Raw genomic sequence first — 15674 nt, forward strand, 5'->3', positions numbered from 1 at the left:
TGCTCCACTTTGCCATTTTTGCTCCCTTATCAAAGATTAGATGGTCATATATTTGGGGGGATGTGTCAGAGTATTCAACCCTGTTCCATTGGTCTGCCACTCTGCCTTTGTTCCAGTACCAAGCTGTTTTAATGACTACCGCTTTGTAGTAGAGTTAGAAGTTGGGGAGGTTGATTCCTCCCATTTTCTTTTTCCAAAGGATTGCTTTAGCTATTCGTGGGGGCTTATTGTTCCATATGAATTTCAGGAGTGCTTGCTCCATTTCTTTGAAGAATGACAAGGGTATTCCTATAGGGATCGCATTGAATTTGTACAATGCTTTGGGGAGAATTGCCATTTTGACAATATTAATTCTTCCAATCCATGAGCAGGGGATGTCTTTCCATTTCCTCATGTCTTCTTTTATTTCCTGAAGTAGCGTTTTGTAGTTTTCATTATACAAGTCCTTTACCTCTTTAGTTAAGCTGATTCCTAGGTATTTGATTTTTTGAGGCACAATTGTGAACGGGATAGCTTTTATCATGTCACTTTCTTCTCTCTCACTATTTGCATATAAGAAAGCCATGGACTTTTGGGTATTGATTTTAGAAGAAATCCGAATGGCTCAGAGGCACATGAGAAAATGTTCCACATCACTAATCATCAGGGAAATGCAGATCACAACAACCATGAGATATCATCTCACACCACAGAGACTGGCCCACATCCCCAAAAAACAAAAGCAACCGGTGTTGGCGTGGATGCGGGGAGAAAGGGACTCTTCTTCACTGCTGGTGGGAATGCCGACTGGTTCAGCCCTTTTGGAAAACAATATGGACGATTCTCAAAAAATTAGAAATTGAGCGTCCATTTGACCCAGCAATGCCACTCCTGGGAATATATCCCGGAGAGGCAAAAAGGTATAGTAGAGATGGCATATGTATTTCTATGTTCATTGCAGCACTGTTTACAATAGCCAGAATCTGGAAAAAACCAGAGTGCCCCAAAACAGATGACTGGTTAAAGAAACTCTGGTATATCTACACAATGGAATACTATGTAGCCGTCAGAAAACATGAAGTCATGAAATTTGCATATAAATGGATCAACATGGAAAGTATCATGTTGAGTGAAATGAGTCAGAAAGAGACAGACATAGAAAGATTGCACTCGTATGTGGAATATAATGTAACTGAGAAGTACAAGTTGGCAACGATGCAACTTCTGGCAGATATCTCTCTGGACTTAGTTACTAAAATACTAAAATACAGAAACCCAAAACTGAGAGGCTGCTAAGTGTGGTCACTCGACCTTATACCTCTTCATCCTCAGGAATGGAAAACAAATTATCTAATGCTTCATTTTCAGCAGGTCTGACTTTAGGGGAGAGACTCTCCAAACAATAATAGTGAGTTTTGTTGAAATATTGTATGCAATCAAAGTGAAAGTAAAGTGAAATTTATTAGTTACACAGGCGGGGGCTCCAAGGGTGGGGGGGCTAGGGGAGTGGGGGGGTTAGGGGTGTGGGGGTGTGGGGTGGAGCTATACTGTGATTCTTGGTGGTGGAATATGTGCACTGGTGAAGGGATGGGTGTTCGAGCATTGTATAACTGAGATTTAAACCTGAAAACTTTGTAACTTTCCACATGGTGACTCAATAAAAAAATTAAAATTAAAAAAAAACAAAAAAAACAGAATGCAAATGAGAAAAATCAAGAGTCAAGTCATGTGACTTACTGGTGGTACAAATGCAGACGATTTAGCAATTCAAGAATTTAAATTCCAGCATATTTAGACTTCTAGTGCAAATGATAGCATTAAGGGCTTTTTTTCCCACTGTGTTCTCCTTTGTAACCCTTCAAAAACATCAAAAGAATGAAATATAGAATAACCAGCAACATCATTTTTAATGAAAGAAAAAAAAAACAAAGTCTCACATATAAATTTAAAAAAGTATGCCTTGCCAAATGTCCTTTAGTTTGGGCCAGTAAGTAAGAATAGAGCCTCTGAGGCAGGCCTTTTCTTTCTTTTCTTTTTCTTTTTTTATTGAATCACTGTGACATACAGTTACAAAGCTTTCAATTTTGAAATCATCTCTCCAACATTGTACATTTTCCGCCACCAATATGCCCAGTATACCCTATGCCCATCCCATCCATCCCCGTTCCTCTATAGCAGACAATTTCCCTCTTACTCTCTCTCTCTCTACCTTTGGGATGGCCTCTCAGTACCTGTATTGGGGCATATCTTTTTAGACACTGAGTGAAACAGAGGTTTGGACATAGACAGGTAGTCTCCTAAAATGCATATGACAATATTCAAATGGGAGTGAATGGACGCTGGAGATTTGAAGAGGCCAGAAGGGAAGACCAGAGATATGCGTGTAGATTCCAAAGCCATCTCTTAGAATGTCAAGTAGATAGAGTTAAAAGGGAAAGGACAGTGTTGAAACTTGTACCATATCTAGTCAACCTACAGGCTGAGGAAAAGAGAAGCAGAGACCTGAATGTCTCAAAGTCAAACTGTCTCAAAGCTCAATTATCTTAAAGATACCATTCTCTCAAGTTTGCAGAGGAAGTTTGCTTTTGAGGTAGGTGCTTTTAGACGAACCACAATTTTCTGAGATAGACTGAAAGTCCCACTAGTACAGTATAAACTTAGCGTTCCTTCAGAGTTTAGGGGCATCGATGAGCAAGTCAGTTTCACTCAGTCCCCTCAGTACTACACTTTAATCTTTCAAGGCTAGAGAACATGCACCCACAATGGGAGTTCTGTCCAGTATCTGATTGGCATTGAATAAACATTTGTTGAACTAGACCATGAAGACCTGATCGCCTCCATTTTTACTGAGAATCTTTAATATGAAACTGAATTGACAGAGGATTGATGTGCCGCTTTTAGATTTAGTGCTTAGCATTTTCCTGGCCTGTAGACTTGATGGATTAAATGACTAAATGAAGACACTTTGAAAATTCTTTGATACCTTTCAATTCATATTTCCTTTTAACTTGGACTGATCTTTTTACATTGTCAAAAGAATGCTCTTTGTCCGCTCCTTACTTTAGTGATTTTTGAAAATGATGATAGCAAAGTGAATCATTGGTTTTAATCATTAATTGCATCTTCAGAAGTTATAAAAATGATTAAGTTTTATGCACACTGATGAGACAGGTATGGTGGACTAGGGAAACATTCTTTGCCTACTATGTGTTAGTAATATCATTTATTTCTCAGCACAAATTACACTGTGCATTGTTTTCTCCAGGGCTGGAGTGATAGCACAGCGGTAGGGCATTCGCCTTTCACTCGGCCGACCCATGTTCGATTCCTCTGCCCCTTTCGAAGAGCCCGGCAAGCTACCAAGAGTATCTTGCCCACACGGCAGAGCCTGGTAAGCTACCCGTGGCGTATTTGATATGCCAAAAACCAGTAACAATGTCTCACAATGAGAGACGTTACTGGTACCCGCTCGAACAAAATCGATGAGCAATGGGATGACAGTGACAGTGATTGTTTTCTCCCTTTAGCAATTGAGACACTTAGAGGTGAAATTGATTTTCAAAATCACCTTGCTAATAAAATGTAGAGTGAGTCTATCCTAGGTCACTGAAATGAAAGCTTATGTTCCTCTGGCTTACTTCTTTCCACAATAGATTATTTTAAAAGAATTTAAAATCCTTATTTAAAATGCATGATCAAGTCAGAAAAAGTATGATATATATCAATTATGTCTAATCTTCCCAGGAAAAAGAACCTGTTATAGTATCATTTTAAATATAGATCAATAAAATAGCATACCAAATATAAACATTTTCCTGAGAACTGAAGTTATAATCGTATTAACATTTTTACACAGAGAATCAGTGCATCATAAATAGAGAATAAAAATGGTAATGATAATATTTAAATTGCAAAAAAAAGCTATGCAGTACCTATAAATAATGAAATCACTTACACCTTTATAATCAATTATCTTTTCACATTGTCTTAAAATTTCATTTCTGAGCTTTATTTCATGCAATATAAAAACAGTGTATTTTATGAAAATTATATGTAATACTGATAGCAATATATTTATATATCTGGATCTCCAAATGTCACAGTTATACAGAGAAAAAGCTACACATACTAAAGAGATTTTCCTTTATACAGTCATTGACTTGTCCTGTGATGGACAAGCAATGTATTATGATACTTAAGTGCTTTTTATCTGAAGTTTAAACTCCAACTGTGATAGTGCCAGGGTGGGTAGAAATAACCTTTCACCACAACTCAAGATAGCAAAGCTTTGCCTCTTCAAATAGAAACCTCTAAAGATCATTGTTAACATCTAATTCAATCTCCAAGGCTCATGAATTCTGGAACTTTCTTATTCACAGTCAGTTTAATCTGACCTTTGATATGACTGAATGAGTTGTAGGACAATATTGAACCACAAAGCCTCAACCAGCAACAGAGACTTGAAGTTGATTTAGACCACACATATTTCCTGTTAAAAACTAGTTTTCCCTGGTTACTATTAATCACTTATTTATTATCTTAGCAAATATCTATTGATGTGTACCACGGATTAACAGAACAATCAAACCACAGAATCACACAAGCAATTTCTGTGATTCTTTAGGAATATACTTGTGAAAAATGATTCTTAAATACTGATTTATTTTCTGATGTGTTCCTCTATTCTCTGTCCCCTCTCTCAAATTAAATATTTGCCACATTCTATGCTTACTTGCTCTGCAGAGGCATAAAACCAGGTAACAGGAAGAAAATAGTTCTATGGGACTTTCCAAACTTCCACAGCATAAACAACGAAAACGCCATCTCTTGCAGCCCCAAGCCAGGGAAATAGGCCCAGTCACCACTATCTCTGTCCAGAACTTGGATTTAGCCTCCCTGCCTAGAATCCTGCTTATATTTCTGAAGTTGATTCTCCATAAAACAGTTCCATTCTTTGGTGATCCCTCTTAAATCAGTGCCATTTTCCTGCCATGTATTTGTTCAGACCCTTTTAATTTCTTCTTATTATTCAAGAGTAAAAATACAAAAATCTCTATGAGTTAAAGGTTCTCTCTGTGTTCTCCTACTTTCATCTATGCTCATGTATGTTCCTTTCATGTCTCCTGATTACTGAGGGGTTATAAGCTGGCACTCTGTTTGCAAAGAGAAGCAGAGGTTAAGGATAAGATACCTTTCTCTGTGATTGTTTTCTGTAAAATTCTCTCTGCTTCAGTGACCGCTGTATAACCTTAAACATATTGTCAAGAAAGAAGACAGAAACTTCTTTCTAATTATTCCTATTTCAATTGTCTAAGTATCGTTTATGAAAGACAAATCAAAGGAAAATAAATGTTTAGGATGGCAATGCAAGTTATTAATTTGGAGATAAAAATTCAGATTAAGGGTGGAGGTATGCTACAGCTGTAACATGCTTTCTTTGCACATGCCTGACCAGAATTTAATCCCCAGCACCAGATAGATCCCCAAGCCCCATCAGGAATGATCTTTGAGCACAGAATCAGGAATAAACCCTGAGCACTACAGGTGGTACCCAAACAACCAAAAATTTAGGCTAGTCTAGACTATCTTAAACCAACATTTATCATACAATGTTTGTGAACATGCTTATCTTATTAGTTATAACTTAAGATCACTGCCTGAAAATATTTGCCCTGAAAATTTTCCCCAACTATTGGCGAAGACACATTGAGACATATGCCATGCTAGGTACTGTGCTAGATACTGGTAAACATTGTATCGATCAAGAAGATTGATACAATGAATCCTCTACCTCTAATATATGTACCTACTCTAGTAGCAGAGACAGTCTGAGGCTTCATCAGTGTGATTTGCTTATAAAGTCCTATGAAGACATTAACGCATGGTAGTTGATGAACAACTTTGGCATGAAAGTTGAACTTTTAGCGTAGGTTTTATTATTTACAAAAGATATTTGGAGGATTTCCTAAGCAGATTTTTATAAAAATATCGATAAAACAAAGTAGGTATTCAAGAAGAACTACTAGCCATGCAAATTCTTGAATATTGTTGATAATTCTAGACTGCTCTGTGTAGTCATACTGCACATGGATGTATTGCCCAATTAATTCAAGCCAAACAATCTGAATGCACACCAGAGCAGAGGAAGGCGTTATGTCAGTAGTAGCGCTGTAGCAGTGTAGCACTGTCGCCCTGTTGTTCATTGATTTGCTAAAGCGGGCACCGGTAATGTATCCATTGTGAGACTTGTTGTTACTGTTTTGGCATGTTGAATACACCACAGGTAGGAGGCCAGGCTCTGCCATGCAGGTGGGATACTCTCGGTAGCTTGCCAGGCACTCCAAGAGGGACAGAGGAATCAAGGAATTGAAGAATTGCCCATGCAAGGTCAACCCCCTACCTGCTGTGCTATGGCTCCAGTCTAGTAGTAGGAATAAAAAACAATTAACAGAAAATAAATATGCAAATAGAAATTATGTGTTATTTTGTTTCTTTAGCATGGCTTCATTTTCATTCTTTTAAAGATCCATTTCCCTCATAACCACTTAGGTAAGTCAAAAAATTAATTAATATTACCAAAGATAAGGATAAAGTTAAATATTTTTAAAACTGGTCTTTATATAATCATGATACAAGTGACAAATTTCTCTGCTCTATGAATTCATCCTCTTCTTAAGGGGGATCTGCAAAGCAGAGCCACCAGGTCCATACATGGTAATATGGGGTATTGAACTCAGGACTTCAAATATGATAGTCATTTACTTTTTTCACTGGAGCTGTATTCCTGTGCCTTCTAACCCCCTCTTATCCTTGTACCTTATTCACCCTAATTAGTAGAAAAAACAAGACATCTACAGTTTTTTGCACAGCTGCCGTGCATTCAATACATTCTAAGAAAGTTTCAATTGTCTCATCTGACTTCAGAATAAGCCTGAATCATGCCATGGTTTCAGCTGAAGACTCAGTATTAAAAAGTTGAGTGAGTTGCTAGAGGTCTTGGAGATAGCAAGAAATACTATCTCACTAAGTTACTGAGATGTCAAGTATTCTTTCTAAGATAATGACCATTACTCAAGACTGCAGACCTGCCTGATGTTCTATGAGAGATTTCTTCCTGATTCTTGATTCTAAAACTGCAACTTGATTCTTATTAAGTACTCTTCAGAATAGAAAAAAAATGACTTACAGCTTCATTTCCTGAATGAATATTGCAGCAAGAAGTAACACTGACAAATTTGATTTTGATTTGTGCAACATGAACAATCATTTTGGGTGTCTTCACCTTTTACCTTTGTATAACTCTTATTTTATTTGATTTTAATATGGAAAACATTTATGATATACCATCTGCTATGTACTCTGGATACCCCAGAAGTCAGTCAAATAGGTAAGAATTTGCTTTCCTCTATTATTTATGTCTTCAGATTGTATCTGTCTAATTTGTCTTAGATAGAATAAAAGATAGGGCTAGAACAGAGACTGCAGTGCTTTCTGATGCCATTTAGATGTGGACAAGACCTTGCACTCAAATTGACCATTGATAAATGAGCATGGGCTTTCCATGGAGAAAAAAGAAACCCTGGAAATTATAGAATACAAAGCAGAGTAGCTATAAAAATCAGAAATATTCACAGAGGAATAAAAGTAAGTCTCTGCATTGGGAAGGGGTAGTTACCTGGGAAAGGGAAAACAATGAGAAACCAAGACAAAAAGCTGCATCAGTGTGATACAAACTATGACAGAGCTGCAAAGACATTTCCTGTAGGTGAGCTATAGTAGTTATATTTTTATTTTATTTAGTTCATTTTGTTTTGTCTCCTTTAAGCACAAGTGAGTAAAAACAGATTTCTATATGATTAGCATCACTGTATCACTGTCATCCCATTGTCATCAATTTGCTCAAGTGGACACCAGTAACATCTCCATTCCTCCCAGACCTGAGATTTTAGCATCCTCTCTTTACTCGTCCCTCCCAACGGTGCCACATTAGAGGGTCTTTCAGGATCAGGGGAATAAGATCCATCATTGTTACTGTTTTTGGCATATCGAATATGTCACGGGGAGCTTGCCAGGCTCTGCCATGCAGACAGGATACTCTCAGTACCTTGCCGGATTCTCCAAGAGGTAGAACTAGACAATAAGAGGCTGTGCAGCCGCAAATGTGGCCGCGTGCTTCTGGGAGCTTGTTTCATAGTCTCTGGATCTTGGCCATTGATGGGATTACACAGCGCCAAAAACAGTTTGTGGGTGTGACTGCCTAGATACTGGAAAAAGGGGGATCTGGGTGGAGGAGGCCCAGTCCCGACCTGATCAGGCTTGGAGATCTCAGCCCCGGATCCTGCATGCCTGGGTTCCTCTGCCGGTTCCTTCATCCATGAAGCTCATTTAAGCATGTGGAAAGTAGCCTTGAGCATGGCTGTGGCTGGGTTCCAGAGGTCTTTGGCTGCCTGGGCTCTGCTCAGGGCAGGGAGGGAAACTCAACCCATCCCCCTCCAAGGGGCCCTGGTGAAGACAGCCAGGAGTAAGGGCAGGATATATATATATATTTTTTTTTTCTTTCTTTCTTTTTTTTTCCTTCTCCAGGACCTGGGTCACAACCAGTAGTGCTCAGGGGTAACCCTTGCCATCCTTAGGGTTGGATCCTGTGATGTCATGGACTGACATAGGGCCAACTCCATACAATGCCAGCACCTTATCCACTGTGCTCTCTTGAACATCTTGTTAAGTTCTCTAACTAGCTTTATAAAATACTTCCTCAATCAAGCAGTATCTGATCTCCTAAGTAGAAATCTAATATGGTGGATTTTAGAAAACTTCTGTGCTCATGAGTGGCTGGAATACAAAGGTGGCCACTCACGCACCACAGTGGATTGCTTAGGACTTAGAGAGCTGGATGATGTGAACAAAACATGGATCACTCAGTCGCTGCACTAACTTGGATTGGGTATGCATGTGCAAAATTCCTCTCAATGCAGGTGGTACTGGAAAGGGTTGGAAGCCAATGGTTTGGACTGGAGTATAAGTTTTATGGAAATGGAAGATGCTGTTGTGTGGAGCCAGGAGATGCTGAGTTGGAGCTGGGAGATGCTGGTGTGATATGTAATGTCACATACTACTTGTTTCAATTTTGGGGTGTTGGCTTCCATTTCTAAGACAAGAGAGAGTTAGTCTCCCTCTATGATTAGCATAAACTAACTGCCTCTATGATTAGCATAGTAAACTTTAAGTCAACTTTTACATATTTTTATATCAGAGGCTTTAATTTTTGTAATAAGTGCACATTATAATTATCACTAATTTAAATTTACCATTTTTTCTCTTAAGTTTCAGGATAAAGTCTAAGATCCTTAGCAGAACTTGTAAATTCCTCTATGAGCTAGTATAATTTTTATTTCCTTAGTCTGGTTTTCTGCTCTGTCCAAGATGCTCCTACTTATATGCTCCATCTCATGAACCTGTCTGTCATTTGAGAGCTCTTAATTTATTCTTAATTCTCTCTACAAGTCGTTCAACCTGCCCCCAATTTTATTTGTTTTTGTAAAACTTCTAATCACCTTTCAACTGCTAACTGTCCGTTAACCAGGAATTTTCTGCTGAACAGCCATTCTCAGACACCTACTTTAGAAAGCCAAATGTGGAGCTGGATAGTTCAAAGGAGCAGATTGCATGCACGGCATGCTCAAGATCCCAAGTTTAATCAGTTACATAGAGCAGATGAGCAACCAGAGCATCAACAAGTGTGACCCTGTTGCACCAATACCACTAAGTCTGAGCAGGCCCTCATCACTACGCAGAGTACTGAGCCGAGTGATGTTCGGTTGCCTAATTTCACTTCAAATGACCCCCCAGACCTGCATGCTGCTTGGGAACTGACCTCTCTCCCAAGAGAAACTCTCTTCTGGTTTTGCACAGCACTGTTTCTCTCATCATCCACAGTCAGTTGATTAGATCATTTCAGTTCTTTGTCATAATCTCAAGGTATGGGCATTACTCATATTTTTACATTTTCCATTTGTTAGCTATTAAAGTACATTAAAAACATTGATTTATGCTTTATGAAAATGATGCAGCCATTCTACATTAAACATGATCCGAATCTAGTTTCAAAAATGAATAAACAATTTAAATAAAGACTGTTGAGTGTCTAAACAAAACAGATGCAACAGGCCCAACAGAGTATTGGTAATGCCAAGCTCCATCAAGACTAAGCATATAACCGAGGTATTCATTTCTTTATTTGTTTGTTTTGGGACCACGCCGGGTAATTCTCTGGGCTTACTCTTGGCTTTGAGCTCAGGGATCACTCCTGGCAGTGCTCAGGGAACCAGATGGAGTGCCAGGTATTACACACAATCAGAAGCATGCAAAACATGTAATTTAACCACAGTACTATTTCTCAGGCCCCATTTCTTTCTCTCCCCAAAATGGAATTCTGAATCAATCAATCTGGGAGTTTCCTGTTAAATACTGAGATGATCAGGAGGTATACCCTTGTGTCCTCTGATAAGATGGTTTGCCCTAAACAATCTATCTTCTCTTTTGCTAATAAACTTGCCTCACCCTTTTTCTAGCTATAAAAGCCATATTTTCATATGTGCAAATCCTTGCAGAATCCTCCAAGATTTCATATAGCCTATTTATGAATGATTTAATAAACCTAATTATCTCTCTAAATTCATTTTGTTGAATTTGTTTTGTTTTTTTACATGGTACTATATGATAGATGTACATGGTACTTAAAAAAAAATAGCATGAGAAAGGTTGCTTATGTTGAAACCAGACTGAATAAACAAAAATATACATAAGAGGGATTCAAGAAAATTTTTTAAAAAAAATTCGGTGGGGAGGACTCCATCTACTCTCTCCCTCTTGTCATGGTCAAGTTCTTAACAGAATAGCCTTGGGCCTGGGCCCCTGAGGGCCTCCTCCTTGCTTAACACAACTCCTACATTAGGTAACTGCACCATTTGATGTCAGCTCTAATTGTTCAAATCCAAAACCACAAGGACACTCTAACTCCTACCAGCAAGATTATTACTGAATACACTCATCACACTGTGGCCAGTCTGATGCATAGTCTTATTTCACTGACCTTAAACAGTCATAAATGTCAGTAAACTAAATAGAATGAGAATTAAAGACCTCTTGTCACACTCAAATTGTATTACATGGTGAAGGGAATAATATAAATGACAGAAATATTATAAGTAGCCCTTTATTATAAACAACTAAACAGATCAGTGCTAAATTAACTGGGAATCTAAACCTCTACCATTATCTCACATAAAACTCAAAGAACAATGGAGAAACCAAGGAACCCAACTGCTTTGTCTGACTGAGATAGAAACCCAGGCAAATCCTCACATTGAAACTCTGGAGCCTGATTGCTGAGGACCTGAAATCAACATTCATTAGAATGACAATAGAAATCAAGCTTGTACTGGTCAGTTAATTTGAGGAATCACTGGATGGGAAATTCAACCAACTCAAAGAAGAAGTGATTGAGAAGATGACAGATTCATTAAAAAATAATTGAATAAAAGAACTGAAGGAACTAAAGAACACAGTAAGCTCCCATTAAAAATGAAGACAAGGAACTAAAGAACACAATAGCAAGCTAGAGTACTAGAACTTTACAGGTAGCAAACCATATAGATACATGAAGACAAAATACAAGCCAGAACTGACAAGGAGGGGCTGGAGCGATAGCACAGCATGCAGGGCATTTGACTTGCATGTGGTTGACCTGGGTTTGATTCCCAGCAACCCATATAGTCCCCTGAGCACCGCGAGGGGTAATTTCTGAGCACAGAGCCAGGAGTAACCCCTGAGCATCGCCGAGTGTGACCCAAAAAAAGCAGAATTGATAAGGAGATGGCAAAAGAGAAGAGAAGCACGAGAATGGAAAAGAACTTAAGGTCCTTAATGGATCACAGTAGGAGAATAATCTCTAACTCATAGGACTACCAGAGGAGAATAAAAAGGGAAATTGGAAGAAAAAGTGGTGTGGAATATTACAGATGAGAACTTCTCCACTCTCTGGAAGGAGGCTGATGTACAGATTCAAGAGGCCCAAAGAATACCAAGCAAAATAACACAAAAGAACAACACTGAGATGCATAGTAATCAAAATGACAAAATACAAAGAGAGAGAGAGAGAGCTTATAGCACCAAGAGAGAAGTAAAACCTTAAAGATAAGGACAATAATATAAGAATCACAACAAATCTTTCACATGGAATGATACAGGAGAGAAAACTGGAATTAACTATTCCAATTACTCACTAAAAAAAAACAAAACAAAACCAACTTTCAACCTATTGTCCATTACCTTGAAAAACTCATTTAGATGGAGGGAAAGATAAAAACATTCTCTGAAAAACAAGAGCTGACAGTATTTGTAGTAATTAAACCATCTCTGAATAAAATATTAAAAGACCATTTATGTAAACCAAACAGACAATTCTAGAAGGAACAACCCCATACAGTGAAATAAAAACACAGCCATTTATGTCAATAATTTCTCTGAATGTTAATGGACTGAGCTCTCTCATCAAAAGACCTACTAGAGTGACAGGATGGAAGAGGAAGCAAAATACATCCATTTGCTGCTTACAGGAAGCATATATAAAATCACAAAACAGAAACAAGCTCAGAATGAAAAGATGCAAAATAACCAAACCAACATAAACAGAAAAAATCTAAGACAGGCATACTAATATCAAACCAAATAGCATTCAATCCAAAGAAAGTAATTAGAGATAGGCATGAACACTAGTTATTGAAGGGAACAATAGATCAAGAAGTACTAACTTTAATTAGCATATATGCACCAAGTGTAGGATTAGCAAAGTTTATAAGGATTTTGCTCACAAACCTAAGGAAACATATAGATTGAAATATAGTAGTAGTGGGGAACTTCAAAACTCCAGTGTGAGCACTGGATAGATCAACTAGACAGAATGTCAGCAAAGATAACCATGTGCAAACAATTAAAGCTGGATCCATATTTCACCCCCTACACAAATGTCAATTCAAAGTGGACCAATGACCTTGAGATCTGGCCAGAATCTACAAATACAAAATACTTTGAGGAAAATACAAAGTACATAGAGGAAAATATAGACAGAATATTCTAAGATCTGGCCAGAATCTACAAAATACATTGAGAAGAATAAAAACTAAACAAATGGGACTACACCAAATTAAAGTTTCTGTGTGGCAAAAGAAACACAGTCTAAAACTATAAGACAACTAGCTGAATGGCAGAAAATATTTAGTCTACACATCAAATTTTGATGTTTGATATGTTGATACCCAAATATATAAAATACAAAGTTTAACAACAACAACAAATTCAAAAACCCCCAAAAAATGGGGAGAGGAAATGAACAGACACTTCACTGAGGAAGACCAACAGGATAGCCAATAGGCACATTAAAATATCTTGGGCATTACTTATTATTATGGAAATGTTCTGGACTTGAAAGCCAAAGGCATGAATGTAGAATACATCCATTTAAGATGCAAATATTGATCTCTATGGAGATGGAGAAAATTAGTCACCTTGAGGTGCAGAAACTGAGTCACCACCAAGATAAGAGTAATCCCCTCAGAAAAGGAGAAACTTCAAGATAATATAAAAGTCATGAAAACAATAAGAATAGGATTGGACCATCAAGATTCCAAAAACATTTCCTCTTGACAACACCCTAGCAACAACTTTAACTAGATTAGGACAGTTTTTATGAAGCTTTACAATAGAACCAATTTTGTCCCACACAATCATTATGGACCTATTGCTTTCATTCTGACTGATCTCACTCATCATGATGTCCTCTAGTCTACCTGTGTTGCTGTGAATTGCATCATTTTGTCCTTTCTTATAGATGCCTTATATCCCATTGTGCATATATACTCTCATACATGGGACTGAAAGATACACAGAAAGGTAGCAATAGAGCTCCAAAGATAACATCATGATAGAACAGATCCAGACAATTGATTTGGGAGCAGCTTTTGAGTGAAGGATCACTGGTGGTATGTGTGATAAAGGAATAATGTGCATGAGAAACCATCATTAATATAGCACTTTAGCGCTGTAGCACTGTCATTCCATTGTTCATTAATGTGCTCGAGTGGGCACCAGTAACGTCTCCATTGTGAGACTTGTTACTGTTTTTGGCATATCGATAACACCACGGGTAGCTTGCTGGGCTCTGCCGTGTTGGCGGGATACTCTCGGTAGCTTGCTGGGCTCTTCGAGAGGGACGGAGGAATCGAACCAGGGTTGGCTGCATGTAAGGCAAACACCCTACCCACTCTGCTACAAAAATCTCAATTTAAAAAAGTTAAATAAATAAATAAATAAAAAGTTTACATAATGACATTTTAAAAAAATACAAACTTTTAAAGGCATGCAGGGTTCATTCTACACCCTGGAAATTTTCCCAGATCACCTCTTGAGATATGTGCTCCCCTCTGGAGAAACTGTGTTATCTCTTGTTTGCTCTCTCCCCTCACATTCCTCTAAGTAAATTTATTTAAATGAAAGTTTTATCTTATCTCCGTCAGGAAGTAGTTTCTGCTAGGGAAGGACATGTTCCTAGAATGTATGCACTGAGGTGAAAGCTCTCCTTTTTCTGGAGAGTCATTCCTCACTTCAGCCTTAGTCCAGGAACTGCTGGTGGTAACTAGTTCCTGCAACACATAACAAGTGCACTTCAGGCAAGGCTTGACAAATGCCAAGGAGGTGCTTGGAGCTAGTGTCACCAGTCCTAACCCAAGTACTTTCCTGGGTTGTAGGATAACATAGCCTCAGGTAGTTTAGGTTTATTGGGTTGATTACTCCCATCACAGTGCTCCCATTCCACTGTGTTAGTTGTAACTTCTTTCTTTGTGGTCTGTTGACTTGTAAATATTGTTTTTTTCTTCCCCTTGAGTCCTTTACATAGTTTATTCAGAACCAAGTCCTTTTGTATGGGCACAGGAAGACTGTAGCAAATGCTATGCTTTGGTAACCTGGGAGTCATTTCGTGATATTTTCCTCCTGGGCATCTGTTCTCTCAACTTAAGCTTCAGCTGCCCTTACTTCCTAGCACCAGGATCCAGATGAGGGACAGGACGGACCCAGGACAAGCGGTGAGTTGTGTGCTGCCCTGGCATCAAGATGGGCTTGGCCAAAGCGCCTAATGTTTAACTATAAGTTAAGAGCTTGGTCATGGACAAATGCTGTCATGATCCAAAAAGTAATAACTAGATTCAAACCCTGCTAGGGTTAGGAATGATTAATCTGGCCTGAGACCTATAGTCTGAGTCTGCAAGATATTGCCAGGAGAGCTGCCCTATAAGCCTCAATGTATTTCTTACTGTGTACATACAAAAATAACTAGTATCAAGATGTCAATAAGTTCTTGGACTAAGGAAAGGAGAAAACCTTAAGAGGTATTTTTTCTGCTGGCAGTCAGGAAGGGCTTTGGAATGTCCGGCCCTCAGGAAGGGCTTTCTTATGTTGATTTTGCTACCTGACTGTGTTGCCTAGAGGGCAAGGTAGAGAGACAAGTAGGAGGAGAGACTAGGGAAGAGGGGGGATCCAGTAGCAGAATCCAGAGAGAGGAGATGCAGATGAAGGAGGATAATGGAGAGAGCGGGATGGAGGAGTGAGGAGGAAGAATGCAAGAGTGTGTGAGACGAAAG

The sequence above is a fragment of the Sorex araneus genome, chromosome X (genome assembly GCF_027595985.1).
Source record: "Sorex araneus isolate mSorAra2 chromosome X, mSorAra2.pri, whole genome shotgun sequence".
NCBI lineage: Eukaryota > Metazoa > Chordata > Mammalia > Eulipotyphla > Soricidae > Sorex > Sorex araneus.